General features: G+C 36.5%; 1 long non-coding RNA gene across 1 annotated transcript; it reads right to left on the bottom strand.

The window, feature by feature from the left end:
• Nucleotides 1–5,552: 5,552 nt before the first annotated feature.
• Nucleotides 5,553–17,554, bottom strand: LOC146001935 (uncharacterized). The gene is made up of 3 exons (XR_014443631.1): nt 17,445–17,554; nt 7,997–8,126; nt 5,553–5,720 (listed from the first exon to the last, which is right to left on the bottom strand). It is a non-coding gene; the product is annotated as an uncharacterized LOC146001935 (long non-coding RNA).
• Nucleotides 17,555–17,948: the final 394 nt, after the last annotated feature.

Raw genomic sequence — 17,948 nt, 5'->3', positions numbered from 1 at the left:
GTAAAATTGTTACATATCATTGCATTGTTACTTTTCCAAGGATGGTTACTTGTGAATAGAATTCTTAGAATAATACCTAAAGTTCAAATCACCAACCCTGAGACCTTCTGTAAACAAAACCACGTGCATGTAGAAAGCATTGCAAACTCATAGAAGTAAAATAATCCACACGAAAATCCAGCGTTGTTATAGGATTCATTAAGTAAGCTAAAACAACGGCCACTTTGTAGTATGGGATACGCTGCCGCAAATGACGTCTCACTTTAAACCCGATACTCATTCTTTTGTACTTATTGCTTCACCTTTATGGTTAACTCTTTGCACCAGTAATCATTTCCCATAAATTTGGCTTCTTTCTTGCATGCGAATTAAATATATTTTACTTGCGTATTTTTTAGACAAAATGATATAACATGGCAATGTATATTTCTAAGGTTTGATATAGATAGGAGTGTATTTGAAATTTGTTTGTAGATTTTATGTAAATTGTATCTTAGGTAAATAAAATATATACTGGGCATAAACAGCCTTATGCAACGCTGTAAGTCCAATAAATACAGCGTGTCCATAAATATACTGTCATACTTTAAAGTGGTATTACGTCGCTTTGGATAATCGTATTTAAATGAAATTGGTGACATTTGAAAGAAAAACTCAAATATTTTATTTTACAACTCATAGACATTGAATGTGGCCCCCACGAGTGGCCCTGCAGACATCAAGGCGATATTCCCAATTATGCCACACACGCTCCATCATATCCACAGGAATGGACTGGATTGCAGAAGTGATGCGAATTTGCAGTTCTTGCAGGTTTTGAGGCAATGGGGGCACATAGACACAATATTTTATGTAACCCCATAAAAAAAAGTCACAGACCGTCAAGTCAGGTGACCTCGGCCAATTGTAAGAGACATTATCATCATTTCCGGCACGTCCAATCCATCTTCCTGGAAGCCGCTCATTCAGATGTTTCCGAACATGTAAATGCCAGTGAGGAGGTGCTCCATCTTGTTGAAAAATAAATTCATTGCCTTCATTTTCTTCCAGTTGTGAAATAACCATTCAGTGAGTATGTCAAGATAAGCTGCACCTTTCACAGTGGCCTCTCGAAAGAAAAATGGGCCATAGACTTGACGTTTCGATACGGCACAAAAGACATTCACTTTAGGGGAGTCTCTTTCAACTTCCAAAATTGCATGTGGATTCTCACTCGCCCAAATCCTTACATTATGTCTGTTCAATTTTCCACCAACGTGGAATGTTGCCTCATCACTGAAAATTATTTTTCCTGACAGATTTACGTTATCCTCCATTAGTAACATAAAATGTTCAGAGAAATCTAACCGTTTTACAGGGTCATCAGGTTTCAACTTGTGCACTAATTACAGTTTGTAGGGGTGAAACTTCAGTCGCGTACGCAGGATCTTAGATAAGGTGGATTTGGGGATGTTCAACTGCTGACTAGCTATACGTACAGACTTCTTTGGACTACGAACAACTGCCTCCCGCATTTGTTCCACAATTCCCGCATTGACATATGGTCTCCCTGAATGGCTTTTCCTTTGATGACATAAGGAGCCTGATTTTGAAACCTTCGCCTATAAGCACACTGAACCTTCACCAAACTCTGCGTGGAATAATATTCTAAAACACACCAACTACGTTCTTTCAAATGTCACCAATTTCATTTAAATACGATTATCCAAAGTGACGTAATACCACTTTAAAGTATGACAGTATATTTATGGACACGGTGTATATTGATGATGGTGATCAAAACAAGACAAGAAAAGTTCATAAATTTATTTAGGTTGGAAACTTTGACAAGCATCCTAAAAACGATTTTTGTTCAGACAAATATAGTGCAATTCGTAAGATAACTTGGTGACATGGTAAGACAAGATAAGTGTGAACATTTTGTAGGAATATGCATTGTAACTTTCAATGAGCTTAGAGATTTGTGTACATAATGATATTTTATAACATTGGTTATTTTCTAAAAATAATCATGTGGACAGCAAGGAAATAGTGCCACTTAGTAACATTGCCTGACTTGTCCTTAGAAAAATATCATAATATCAGTTTTAAGGGTTATGAAAGAGAGAATGACCGGGAAAGTAACAATGTATGCGGCTGCATATTCATCTGATGTTTTGAGAGCGGGTTTTCACATTCAGAAGCTCTTATATAAAATGAATAGGTGCGACGAACTATGAGTGTAACAGCTGATGATTGCGGTCATGAATCAGCTGACGCGGAGTGATACATCGAATCGGTGAGACGGTTTGTTTACAGAAGGTCTCAGGGTTGGTGATTTACACTTTAGCACATATTGACACAGGATATCACGAGCTAGCCTTGTGAAGGCAGAAATCCTCGGTTCGAATCCTGCCTGTTTTTTACACTTTTGAGCAATTCACCATTCGTCCTCAAACACGGGATTAATCTAACGTAAAGCAATAATAATTCAATTGTTCTCTGTTGACAAAGCACCTTCATACCAAAGATCACTACAAAGTGTACAAAATAAAGCACTAAGAATAATATCTGGTGCCGATCGATTTGTCCCCAACACACAAATTCGCGAAATACTGGACCAAGAAACGTTGTACGACTACATGCAACGCGAAAGAAAAGCGTTTTGGACGAAACTGCCACATCATATGAACCCAACCATCAATAACATCGGTCAAACGGATCCTAGAAGGCGGATTTACAAAATGCCGAGACTACATTAACTTAAAATTAACAAATATACAAAGCAGAAAGTCACATAAAAATAACCATACCGCAACCGGCTTAATGTAACATGAATCACACAGCGTCTTAGCTGGACCGTATTCAGACGGGTGGCTGTCGCAATAACAGGTTCAATATACAACAAATAAATTGAGTAAACCACTTAGGACAAGGGCAGAAGAAATATAAAGGTAAATATATGTAATAGAAAGAAATGATCAGGTCTAGCTATTTACCCTAATTCTAGTGTAACTCCTGCAATGTAATACAAAGTTAAATGCCCTATTAGCACGACAGTAGGGTCAAACGGGAAAAAAATTAAAAAAAGCAAACCAAGAAAGGTAAAAAAAGGCCACACATAATAAACCTAGAAGGCAGGGCAATTAATGTTGCCGAAACTTCAACAAAAAAAAAAAACCGGCATTATTACTGCTGTCCTGTCCTGTCCTGTTGACAGTGACTTGCGGTGACCTCAGCACTTAGGGTAGCAACTGATTATGAGTAGAGCCCAGGTCTTTAGATACAAATTTTTCACCGTTTAGATGCAAAAAAAGGTGCATATTTAGGTGCAAAAAAATGAAGAAAACCTCAAGTACATTCATGTGTATCATATAATTTTTCATTTTAAACTTTAGAAAGAAAGTATTCTGAGGAATACATATGATACGTATTATGTTTGATTACATATGCACTCACTAGTAGAGAATCCTAGAGTCTTTACCTTCAGTCATCAATGACACTGGTTTCTGAGTACAAAATGATTGAGTTGTATTGAATTATGTTGTACCTTTCTATGTTGGTGAACTCAAAGCTAAATCGTTTATCGGCCACCTCAACAGACACTAAGGGTGCAAACGTCAGTAAAATCCTGTTCTTCTAATGATAATCCGTTACCACTTACAACCTCGTAATATGTTAAAAATTTTGTCCACACTCTGTCCCAGCTTGTGAAAAGAAAGTCTTTCAAGACTCTCCTTGGTTTCTATGAAGACCGACCACTGTTCAGAGACTGGTAGTCCTCCTTCCTCCAGTTGCTTTATTTATACACAAATTAGTTTAAAGGAGTGAACACAAAATTCACTCGAATTACAGAACGTCACATACAATCATACATTATTTCCTTAATTCGCTCACTGCAATCATGTTTTAAGGGCAGGATAGGTGCAAGATGCATGTTTATGTGCAGAGAAGTGTTTTAGGTGCAAATTAAGGGGAATAGTGTACCACGGAATGGGTCTATATGGCGATATATCTGATGCGAGACTCCATATGTGAAAGCACCCAACATTATATTTTTGCAGGTGCAGCACCTAAAGGGCCGGGCTCTAATTATGAGTAAATCTTTATACGATCGTGCACTCCAGCCCCCCCCAACACACACAAATGTAAAGGAAAGAATTTAGTTATTTCAATGGCAACGATAATTTAGTTAGCACGAAACCTTGTAACTTGCCCACGTAAGTTACCGATGTTTAAACTAAAATAATTATATAAAATTAATTAAAACAGTATTAATTAAAATATTTAAATTAATTGATATTTTAATTTTATTACATGAATAGGTAAAAGAACGGTATAAAAATAGTGATATAACAACACGCATTCATTATCTAACTTATGTATAGTTAAGGAAGGCAAAATTTGCAACAAAAAAATATTCTCTGGCAAGGAAATTAATATCAAATAGATAAAAAATTGAATATTAAAAAGGATGTTAGATCCAGTTAACGTAAAGTAAAGTTCCTGCTGATATTTTACGAGTGTTAAGTTGTAAATAGTAATAAATATTGAATACATATACTTTGCCACTGTCAATCAAAGTCGTATGATCAGAATATAATCCTTGCCTTTTAATAAGTTTGGAGAAAATAAATAACATCGATTAAGCAACTATATGTTTGATATTTAATTTTAGTTTCGTTTATTATTTCATTATTTTCATTGTTTTAATTCTTGTACTTCGTGAATTCTTCCGAGGGTCCCCACCCCCTAGACCACTACGAAACACGTGCTTGTCTGTGTGGGAGGCAAGTTACGTGTTAAAGTCTTTCCACGCAGTAGATAACTTACCCTCCTAGATTGATTGATTGAGTTGGTGTTTTAAGTCCACTTTATTCACAGCAAGGCTAATTGGGACTGACCCTACAGTTTAAAGTGGGATCCGAACCACTATGTGCATCCACCGGCTATCAACACCTGACCCCTTGATTACAAGGCGACAACGCTACCACTGCACCATGAAATTGATGAATGGACACACACTAACATCCATGCTCAGGCCAGGATTCGAACCCGGGACCCCTGGCGTGATAGCGCGATATGCTAACCACTCCGACACGGGTGCCGGCTTAGAGTCACGTAAAGAGCAATGAAATGAGAAATGAGGTTCTACAGAAGTAAATACAAATTTATGCGTATACTTTGCATAGCTGAGAGGCTTGTCAGCACGTTAGTGTTAAATTCTAATATGCTTTTCGTAAAATGGGCCACCTTGGGAACACTGCTACCTTTGACTCACCTACCTTATTCGAAAAGCAGAAAAGTGATGTCAAAGAACATAAATTAAGCCACATTGAAGCTTATACTATCACGCCACGAAGATGAAATGGTGCAGCGACCAAACTATGGACCTATCTAACAGGAGGCAGTTTGAGGTTCCTTGAAAATCATTGGAATAGGTCACGGATCGACTCAGTGTTACACGTAAGTCCAGAAGCCTTACCAACTATAGACCACTGTGACATTTATGTTACCAAGGTCAAATATAGATTTAAAACAAATAAAACAACATACATAAATTGCATGGTGATTTATATGTGCACGAAAATTACATACATAGCTCTGTGTTATTTATTCTACGTCGTTTAAAAATCATTTTCTTATTTACAAAGATGAAGAAGCTCTGTTGTGTCCTATGATCTTGTCCTCAGGATTATACATTAATTGTACTTATCCCCAGAATGGAAACCAAGGCATCCCTGAAAATAAGTTATTATTAAACACAATTTACAAAAAAATATATCCGATGATAAGTTTTATGTTCACAACCACAATTGTAACAAAAACGAATTGCAAATTAGAACATCTTGTAGGTTAAATACCTTTATTGAGCGACAGTGTCGTCGGTTAGGTACCATAACTGGGGTACAAGGACAATTTACCTCCTCTTGGTACTCAAGGATAAGCGATAAGAGGCCATAGGGCGGGGGTGAAAGTTGCAAAAGAGGGGACACCTGTCTCCGAAACCACACACACACAACACTCTTGCCGCCCCCACTGTTCAACGACTATGTTTTATCATGTAAATGAATTTTGTTATGAAATATATCACGTTAGGTATACTCTTGTGACATGTGTTTCCAGGGTTAATAGATGGCACGATAATAGCTTTGCCTTTTTACTTGGAAAATTTGTTCCAATAAGCTTTACTACAAATATGACAATAACAACGCAAACTTAGTTGAATAAATTGTCTACAATCCTACATATTTGTACGAACTACACCAGCGGTAATGTACTAATGTCGTGTTTGTTTTATTAAATATCTCGAGAGAACTTACATTTGTATCCTGCATATTATACATATCAATATCTGTCGCCTTACCTGTCTAATCTAGCAACTAAGAAAGTTGGAATTTTGAGAACCAGAAATTCGGTTTGCTTGTATGGTATCTACTATAAGTAGGTATTTTTTAAAAAATGGTCACATGATATCACTTGTGGTCATTTTCTAGAAATTTCCGCCATCTTGAATTTTCGACCATTTGTTTTTTATTATTTATTTAGTACCTAATGCGGGGAGTAGTATATCATTTTATATGTTTTCAAGCACGCTGAATAGAAAAATGCTTTGAAAGTGTTCTAGAAATAAGAATAAATGCTATGTGACCTTATATTTGGAAGGGGAAACACTAAGACTGAATTTTTTAATGTTTCATATGTTTTATTTTTATTATCCACCAAACATTTAAACATAAATTGTTTCTTTTGCACTTGCAAAATGTGCAGCAACTGATGTTTCAAACTTATCAAAGGTAGTAGGCACTTCTAACAGGCACAGGGTGGAACAAAAAAATATATATTAAATGTTCTGTTATTACGCGTATAAGCTGGTTAAGTACCGTCGCTTACTATATAATTTACTGGAATGTAAAGGGCCCAGTTCTGGGTTGTTTCTAGTACATCCATCCATATCAATGAATGAACACTTTGTGTGAAGACAAAGATTAGAGGACAGGGAACAGTTTTACTAAGTTGACATATTTTGCTTCGTAGTATTGTTCGAACCACACGTCTCAAGTTCATTAAAATGAGACAAGTATCATTGCAATGAATTGCTATGCACATTTGCCGCCATCGCCTCGAAATACCAATTATGCCTCCTGGTCTCTTTAGTGATTTATTCAAATGCTTCTCTAATGCTTGATTTAAGGTAATGCTGCCGAATATTTTGTTGGAGTGAACAATAAAGTCTTGATATCTTCATATATCAGAGGGTGCTCCTCCTTGAGTTTCAATCAACCATTGTAATATGAACTACACCAACATGTATAATTCTATCAAATGCAAAGAAAAGTGGTAAGCACACTCTCACACTGCGTACATGTCTCAAGTTGTGTGTCTAAGAAAGGCTGCTAATCTACACAAAATCATGTCTCAATAACGAAATGTCTCGTTGAAGTTGGCGTCACTTGTCGGAATTTCCTAAAATCTATCGTGATACTCTCCAGATTATAGACAGCACTCTTTGTTTCACACAATAAATACAGTTTAGTAGAAAGTTAAATTTACTAAAAAAAACTACGATAATTTCATGACACATATCGCCATTCGAGCCTATTCTTCGTTCTTTCAGTTGTTATTGCCTTTTGTCAATAAACTATTTCCTGCTGAGAAATTTAACCCCAGAAATAAGGGAATACTGCAAAAAATGTAATTATCTCAAATTGTAAGCATTATATAAATTATTATCTACTACTCACCATTGTATTTTAAATAACTTACAATTGCTGAATCAAGGAAGTATTTATAATAATTTAATCGAAATGTCAAGAAATAGAAACTTCAGAACTGCTGAACTCTACATGTAATTAGTGAATAGTAAATTACTCTATTTTTTTATATATATATTTCGAAATATATTTGCATGTAAGAAGTGATCTTTTGATTACGCGTAAGACATTGTATTATTAAATAAATATTTCTTCCCAACATCCTCACATAAATAAATTAAATAACTGCAATCTCTACTCACCCCACATAAAGTTGGCTGTCTTCATGTCCTCTCCCTTCTGCTGCATAGGAACTGGGGCTCTCTGAGGATATGGCATTGGATAAGGTACAGCCACTGCTACGCAAACAAGCAGTGCTAGGAATACAACGACCTTGAAAAAAGGAAGGAAATTTTATATTACAACGAGAATGCGTGACGATTAGATGGATTAGAGTGGAACTTAGGATATTCAGTATGGAAAGTACACTGAACTTTACTGTTATTTTCAAAAAAATATTTTATTGTTTTTTCTTCAGTTATTTATCTTGTAGTCTACGGCTATTACAGGCATAAAAATACAGTCTTTCGTTGTGACGTTTCAGGAAAACACACGCTCCCTTCATCAGACATTTAAATTTAGTTTGATTAAAGATACAGTTATTACAACGGTTAATTATTTTTAAATATAAAGAGAATCCGTTATACAATGGATGTTGTCAATGTTGCTATATTACAACAATGCTTATAATAACCATAGACTACAAGATAAATAATTCTAGAATGCAAGCAATACGTACATAAAGAAAAACTATTTTTCTTCAGTGTTTCGATTTTAACATTTATGACTTTCTTGACTTTACTTAGAACAAATCCAGTTAAAACTACCAGTTAATAAATGTGTTAGAATATCTGAATCATTATAAATAATAATTATAAAAGGGTTGTAAGGATTACATTTTTTGAAAGCACTAAAATACAAATTTCTCTTGCATGTAGTACACAAAGTAAATTGTATTCCCTTCAGGCGTAAGGGTACTATCGTATGCAAGTGGCCCCGGGTTCAATACCCGGTAAAGGCATAGTGATTCCGATCCCACTTTGAACTGAAGGTCCAATCCCGATTGTCCTATCTGTGCATCATGTGGACTCCAAAGAGCAACTCATCACAAACTGTATTGTGTAAACAACAACTGTTAACTTGCACACTAATAGGACTTCGTTGCCTACACTGATATCCAGAATAATCCTTTGTGCTAGTGCTTTGTGCTTGTCCACTTACCTTGGAAAACATAGTTAACGTGTGGTTGTGTTGTAGTGAAATAGAAATGTGACTGGTTGATGCATTCTTCCCTTATATATGTACATTTAACCTTCATGCTTTCAAAATTCCCACGTTAGCCAGTCGAAACAAATATCAATTAGTAATGTTCGAGTTCATGGGAAGTAATCAAGTATACACTACATTACACATATGACTTAACGTTCTGATACACACAAAATAAGAAGGCCATACTGACACATATTATGTCGAACGATTAAAGACTCATTACACACTCATTACACACAGCAAACAACAATGTTCATTTCTCTAATTAATTAGTGATGTCATAATAAACTTGAAAATATAGAAATCTACACGATAAATCTTCACTAACCTGTTGTTACAGCTTAATATTGACAGTTATATACGTTTTTTACCTTCTGTCTCATATTGATCCTAATAAACCATTACAAATTGTATCTTTTCAAAAAGACACGGAAACTATGGTTATTTTTTAAAAAGAAATACCTTATCATTTTTAATTATTGTTAGAATTGTGTGTGCGAAAGTAGATGTTTGTATTTCTTATATAAATTGAAGAACCTAACTAGTGCAATAAAAACCTCTCTCTCGAGTTGATATATTTGAGGTTTTAAGTTCACTTTATGCACGGTAAGGCTAATCAAGACTGGACCTAAAATTTAAAGTGGAATATAAGCCACTATGTGCCTTCACCGGGAGTCGAACACTTGTAACTTGATTACAAAGCGACGACGTACCACTGCGCCATCGGGGGACATCTCACTCTGGAGTTGAATTTTGCAATGTTTCAAGATAGATTCTTATCTTCTTAAATAGTCGTAAATGGACAGTAGGATACTACGAAAAATAATTTTACCATTAACATGGATACGTCATCTCATGTTCATAATTACTACTTTTGTTTTCAATGAATATTATAAAAAATCTTATTAAACTGAATGGAATGCTCATGACCTGACCTAAATTCTTCCAAACTCTTAGGTGTCGAGGTAGTGAGTTTACCACTCGGTATGTTGTGTCACTGAGGTGGCAGATTGATAAAAATCTAATAATTTAGAAATAATTATAAAATAAATTATTCACTTATAAATTATTCACACTTTGAGAATAATTTAGAAAATAGTTGTTGTTTTCTAACATATTAGTTAAATTTAGGCTAATCAATATTTTATCAGAACATCAGCAATAATTGAATCTTTCAACGGTTACACGCTTTGAGCATACATGGACATTTAACAAATCGAAGCTTAATTCCGGAAACATTCACTTTGTTTTCACGCTTTTATGCGTCATGTCTACAGTTACGGACCATGGCCTTATGCACGCGAAGGGGAGAAATTACAATTGCACGCTATGCGTACTAAATGGTTCGGTTCAACTGATTGCCATTTGGTTAGTTACGAGTGACGCCAGGGTCAATGTTGGAATATAAAAAGTCTGTGCGTCAACAACAATCACAAATTCAACCTACAATTTCAAAGAAATACCACTTCTAAAAGCAACCATGTTCTCCAAGGTAAGAAGTGAGAGAAATTATTACTCTTGTGATTTAATATATTATTATATGTTATTATATGTATACAGACACATGCAACCTTATGCATTAATCTAAACTCGAACACAAAAACAACACAGTTTCTCAAAATAATATCATGCACATTTCTCGAAATGTAAAACTGTGAAATAAACATGTAGATCATGTTACATAATTGTTCCTATTTGTGTAATAAAATTTGTGCTTAACGAAAAAATCGCTCTCCTTTTCATGATTAACATATTTTTGCAGATTAGATATTTTTTGGTATTATAGTGTTAGTACTGTTAAGAAATAATAGTAATGGTTGTATGAAACTAATATTTAACTGAATTCATCCCTTTCAGGTGATTGTATTCCTCGCATTGCTTGTCTGCGTAGCAGTGGCTGTACCTTATCCAATGCCATATCCTCAGAGAGTCCCAGTTCCTATGCAGCAGAAGGGAGAGGACATGAAGACAGCCAACTTCATGTGGGGTGAGTTCTTATTCAAAACACGTGATATTCCATGAAATGTCCACAATGTTACGAAATGATGTTGAAGTGTTTGTAACTAGGAATATACTTAATTTACAAATAAACATTATGACAAACTTTGTTCACAGATAGGTTAATGAGAAGAATTTGAAATGAACTCCAAGCCAGTGATATATGTATATCTGCCATTTGGAATAAGAATGAATTTTTTGATAACACTTCGATGGCATTAAAAGCATTCAATACTTTTCTTGATTATTTCCCATCAGGTAATCACTAAGTTTTTAAAACGTGTACGTAAATTTAATAATGAGGCTTGTGTGCATTTTTCTAATTATATTTCTAGTTCTAAACTAACTTTTCAAGGACATAATGATCATAATATTAATACATATTTGTATCTCTATGTAGTTTGTCTATGTGTTCTGTAATAAGAAGAACGAGTCAATCAGCAATCGCAGCAAGGTTAACATATCTAAGATAAATAATCATACTCATCTATTTTTGCAGGTTTTCCTTACTTCTGGGGCTAGGAAATCTACAGACACAAAAGTCAGGAAATCAAAAGAATATGTGACCAAACGGCAAAATCACTGACACTACAATCTTCACCACATAGATCACGAATTTGCAGATTCTGTTGCTTATGACGAGTTCAAATAAAACTTTCCAACTACGTTCTATGAAATTATTTGTAACGTTTATTTAAATGAAATAAATTACTCGAATCAGCAAATATTTTTTTTCTTATTTTAATGATTTATTAAGAGTAAAAAATACAGGTTGGAATAGTGTGTATGTATCTGTAGTGTTTTAGGTGAAAAGCTTTTCCATTAAGTGACTCTTTCTAATGGCTGCATTGGGATTACATCAGGTTGCAGATTGATTCTGAATCCACTTGAGAGGTCTTCAGGATATTTCCGTCAATTTTTGCAGTCACTTTCTGCTACGGAACCCTTAACCATATTCAGGAGCTCCAGTTACTCACTACATCCTGCCTGTTCGATCTATACGGCAGAGTTGTACGCCATTCTAAAGGCACTGGATTTTGCAGATGTCAACGATCTGAAGAAGTTCCTTGTGTGCTGTGATTCGACCAGCGTGTTGCAGTCTGTGGATTCGCCGTATTCCCGGCATCCAGTAGCGCAACGCATATTCAGACGGCTTGTGTCCTTATCTGCCAGCACGGATGTACACTTCTGTTGGGTCCCTAGCCACGTGGGCATCCAGGGGAACGAAGCAGCTGATGCTGCCGCCAAGTCTGCTGATGCAGATGGCGACGTTCTCGTCCACCTTTTGCCAGCTAGCGACCTGCAGAATGTGTTCCGTTGTCGCCTTCTTGACACTTGGCAGACCGAGTGGGATGTGGAAACGGGGAACAAGCTTCACGCTGTTCCTCGTCTCGTCCCTCTCGGCGAGAAGACGTTATTCTTACCCGCCTGCGTATAGGACACAGCCGTCTCACGCATGGTCACCTACTGCAAGGGCTGGACCCTCCGTTGTGTCGTACTTGTAATGTTATTTTAAGCATCCGACACATTCTCGTTGAATGTGTCGATCTTGTTAACCTCCGGCAGACTTTTAACCTTTCCGGCTGTTTGTCATCCCTCTTGGGTGATGACAGCAGTATTTTATCACATGTTTTTAGTTTTTTGCGAAGAGCTGGACTCTTCCACCGTCTGTAAGGAGGTTTTTAGTTTATTCTGACTTTTTAATGTGTTGTGTTTGTCTCGTGCAGGTCTTTTTACAACCTTGCACTTTTAGTTTTTCCCAACGGGCTCTTTACACCCCTTTTTTAAGTTCTCAGTCCTAATTTTAGATAAGGGATATTTTCCCGTATACATAGAAGGGTGCGAAATGGCCTTAAGTGCCGACGCACCCAGAAATTTTAACTCAACAACAACAACAACAACGACACTTCTTTTCGCCACCTTGATCCTATAGTTCCGTCCCATACGTAGTCCTACTTCCCAAGTCCGAGTAACTCAATTGTACAAATTAGCTAGGTTCATTAAATTAACTACTAAACTAATTCTTTAGTAATACGCATTCACACAATTCAGTCATTAAAAGAAACTTTTACATTCACCCACTTTCATTATTGTAAATAGTAATACGCACTCGCACATTTCAGTCATAACCAGAAACTTTTACATTCACTCACTTTCATTATTGGTTTGAGTTGCTGTTTTAAGTCCACTTTATGCATAGTAAGGCTAATCGGGACTGGACCTACAGTTTAAAGTGGGATCCGAACCACTTGTGCCTCCACCGGGTATCGAACCCGGGACCCCTCGATTACAAGGCAATGACGCTACCACTGCGCCATAGGGGAGGCCCACTTTCATTATTGTTAATAGTCATACACATTCACACAATTCAGTCATAACCAGAAACTTTTACATTCACTCACTTTCATTATTGTTAATAGTAATACGCACTCGCACATTTCAGTCATAACCAGAAACTTTTGCATTCATTCACTTTCATTATCAATTAATTTTAATTTTAATTGTAGCTTTAAGTCCATTTTATGCAAGGATAGGCTACTCGGGACTGAGTCTAAATGGAATGTGAATTCCTGTTTAATATGGTTTCACCGAGTATCGAACCCGGGACCCATTGATTACAATACTTTCATGATTATTAATGCTGTAATATCATAATCTATGTAGAGGATTGGATAATAATTATACAGTTTTTATTTAACGGAAACAATATTATATTATATACACAGCATATTATACATTATTTGTTCAAAAGAGAAAAAATATAAAGTGATCTGTTACAACGTGAAATAGGAGAGAAGATTTAATGCATATGTCAACAATTGCTCATCATTGGCCAGGTCGGGGTTCGATCTGCAAATTTTGGTATCGAGGTCGACCGTTAAATACGCTCGTTCAGAGGGGCGACTTTATGGCAACAAGCAGCGAGGGATGGTTCACCTTCGAGGCGTGTGCGGATGAACTATTTTCTAGTTTCCACCTACAATGAACATAAGATGCCGTCAAGGCGGCGATCGCTCTTGTTATTAAATATTTATTGTTAGGCTCTAGCAGGGATGTAGTCGAGGGCATAAGGCAGTAACGTGTAGTGTTTATATGACCTGTCAAAGATACGTTCTGGGTAATTAATAAATTATGCTTGTGTATATGGATCGATATATGTTCCATTCCTACAGTTTATGTATAGTCAGAGAAAGAATTACCTGAGCCACGTGGCCTAATATTTCGTAACGTCATAAAGCCTTTTTTTATAATGCAACAAAAATTACAAAATATCCGCTTACGTTTGTCTGAGTGACCTGGATTCTCGGGAACGATTGAGTATTGACAGCAGCGTGAGTCATATCCCCAGCCCCAACAATCAACAGCTGGGTGCCGTGAGACCTTCAGAAAAAGTTTCAGGAATTGGTTTCTTAACAAGAGCTACTCGTAAGGAAATGTTCTCTGATATTAGAATCATTGTCAACAAGGTTTACTGCAATGGTGGTTTTCATATAATCATCATTGCACAACACACATACGGTCAATCCAGAACTCCTTGAAAAAGATTAGAGTTAAAAACAACTACTTCACAAATCATAAGACAAATCGATATTCATTAGTTCCAACTTAGAATTTTGTGTAAGGCATTGATCATCATGTCCTAATCATCCATTTCGTAACTTCATTAATCATCCTCATTGCCATAGATGAAGAGGAATATAAAATAAGCAAAATGAAGAGTAAGTAGGAAATGACATTTTCAGGGATTTTACGCACTGACTGAATTGCACGTAGAAAGAGTTTCTTTAATCGAGAATCAAGGGCCCCTCGTTCTCTTTCATTGTCATTTTCCCGCCACTTTCACTGCCGCGATTATTCTATCAATGCCCGACGCATGATTTGGTTTGATGTACGTATAACCTTCTTCATTTCCTTTAACATATTCCCATCTATCAACTAATTGTAATCCATCTATTACTGCTTTTAAAGTTGGGGAGTAGTTGTAACCTGGTTTCTGAATTATAACTGAATTAAAATCATCTCCTAAGATGATAGATGTAATATTACCACTTAATTCCGCCGCCACGTCTTCTAGAAAGATGTGGTTCAGCTGTGTTCTGTTTTGAGCCAGAAGGTGCGTAAATATTACAAAGTTTTATTTCATTTAATATTGCTGTTATTATTCTTCCTGAATAGTAACATTTTACCTGTTGTATCGGTATTCCTTTACGAATATAGAGAGCTTTACCATGATTTTGTGGAGTAAAATTATGATACATATCATATAAGTTACCGTCTTCTAAATATGGAGTTCCAATTTCTTGCAAAAAGGCTATATCCACATATGCTTTTTTAAGGAAGTCTATTAAAGCTTCCTGCTTAATATTACTACACGACTTATACTACTATATATATATATATATATATATATATATATATATATATATATATATATATAAATATATGTAGAATACTCTTTTCCAGTGCTACCTTAATCTTATTCTGGCTATATATGCAATATTTCACACCAATTATCAAGGCCAAACTGTTTGTTGAATTATTGTTTTGATTTACCTAAATCACCTACTCTGCGCCTAAATCTAGTAGTAGAAGGTTAGTAGAAGGTGTTTCACTGGATGGAACTTCTTGGTATGGTCCCGAGGTTCCTACGTAGCCTTCTCGTTGTTGCGGAGCGGAACTCTCAGGACAGTGAGTTGACGAAGGTCACACATCCTACGTTCATAACCAGGCTGGTGACAAATCTGGCATGTCCGTTGCTGTCCATCATAGATAATGTGACATTGAGGCGAGCGGATTACTAGAAATGAAGGTATTGGTTTTGTGGCTTCCATTTTAGCCACTCGCACCCTCGCACTCCATTATACACTGGGTATCGAAAGTTCCCCGACCATTGTTCTTTGTCTACACTATCGACAGTTCCAAATTATCGCAGTTTTTCTTTCACACTATCATCGTCCATTTCCAATGGGAGATTAAAGGCACACACAAATTTCACTTCCCTTCCCGCATCTTCTAATGACAATATCACACTATTGCCATCAGCGTAACGAAACCCCATGTCAGACACATGTTGTTCTAATAGTTTTCTCATTGTTGCTTCTCTCACAAATTTAATATACACACAACGCAAAATTGTTGGGAGTTGTATTCCCATCAATTCGTCAACATGCAGACGGAATTGTCCGTGAATAAATTCATGTACTATATCCGTTGCCCTCGGTTTAGGAGCATTCACTGGAGAGCTTATCTTATCGTATTTAACTTATTCATTTCGTTATTCTTACTTGCCGCTATAGTACTTACTGGTTTATCAATTTTTCAGATGTAGTTGACTCACTAGCTGCACTCGGCGAACGCACTACCAGAGAACGATATCAGCACGTCCAGCACCACTGGCGTCCACCGAGAAACGTAAGTGTTTTTTGGTGATTTTATTGTTCAAAATTTTTCTAACGTTGTGCGCCTGACTTCACTTGTCTCCCTTATCGCACAAGTCAGGACATCCTTGAGTTGTGACGTCACTCGAGGAATGACTACTTGTTAGGTTAGTTCTGTTAGGTTTCGTTCTCTTAGCATAAATACACTGTAAATCTGTGGCGGCGATTAGGTGTGCAAGGGGGGCAGTTGCCCCCAAATTTTCGCTACTTTTCACCCGCACTATGCTAAACCTTATCTACAAAGGGAAATATACTAACTTTGCGCTCCAGCCAAGATTTGCACTTTGTCCCCTCCCCCAGTTTTGCACTTTGCCCCCCGGTTTTGGAATCCAATCGCCGCCACTGCGTAAATGTATTATTTGTGCTAAGATAACTAAACCGAACAAGTATAAAATAACAAATTAGGCATCTAGCCTTATTTCCACTTCCAATTGTTTCCTCACCTTAAATCCTACATTTCTGGAATCCTTGATTCATACCCTTTCCGACGATGTATCATACATATTTCTATTAAGAAGGGTCGATTCGACATCCTTACCTTTCTAATTTTACGGGATGTTGATGGTTGATTTCGAGGAGCGTACAGACAGGCAGACAGGAACTTCGGATCAGAGTACTTGCTTCTCACCTTTTGCTTTGCCATATTGATTGATTGATTGTTTGATTTGCTTTATTTTACTTTGCTTTTGTGCCACTTTTGACTAATTGCGAAGATGGGGATGAGTGATGAGACGATGAAATTGATGAATGGACACTCACAAACATCCATGCCCAGGTCGGGATTCGAACCCGTGACCCCTGCAAGGCTCGATGAGCTGACCACTCCGTCACGGGCGCCTGCGCTTTGCCTTATGACAGAGCATATAGCGTACAGGGTAAAAGCAGTTTAATCTTGTTTTTCACTTAAAGATACGAAGTAAGGAAACTATTTTGTCGATAAACTTACCTCTACATTGAATTCTGGCACTCATGAATCACATCAAGCTTTTATATCCTGATGGTCTGGTACTTCTGCAATATTCGACATTTCAAACTGTAATGAAATTATGTTGTCTTATTGTTGTCATGGAGATAGCGATCATTAATGTGTTCAGCGTAAAAATGCCCATTCGTAAAATTGTTACATATTCTTGCATTGTTACTTTTCCATGGATGGTTTCATATGATTAGAATTCTTAGAAAAATCCCTAGCACATATTGACACAGGGAATCACGTGCTAGCCTTGCAAAGGCAGAAATCCTCGGTTCGAATACTGCCTCTTTTTTACACTTTTGAGCAATTCACCATTCGTCCTCAAACACAGGATTAATCTAACTTAAATCAATAATATTTCAATTGCTTTCTATTGACAAAGCACCTTAAAAAAAGGTGCATATTTAGGTGCAAAAAAATGAAGAAAACCTCAAGTACATTCATGTGTATCATATAATGTTTCATTTTAAACATTAG

The sequence above is a fragment of the Lepisma saccharinum genome, chromosome 18 (assembly GCF_977018435.1).
Source record: "Lepisma saccharinum chromosome 18, izLepSacc3.1, whole genome shotgun sequence".
In the NCBI taxonomy this organism is placed as follows: domain Eukaryota; kingdom Metazoa; phylum Arthropoda; class Insecta; order Zygentoma; family Lepismatidae; genus Lepisma; species Lepisma saccharinum.
The sequence above is the reverse complement of the archived record's forward strand: the minus strand, read 5'-3'. Positions and strand labels throughout refer to the sequence as shown.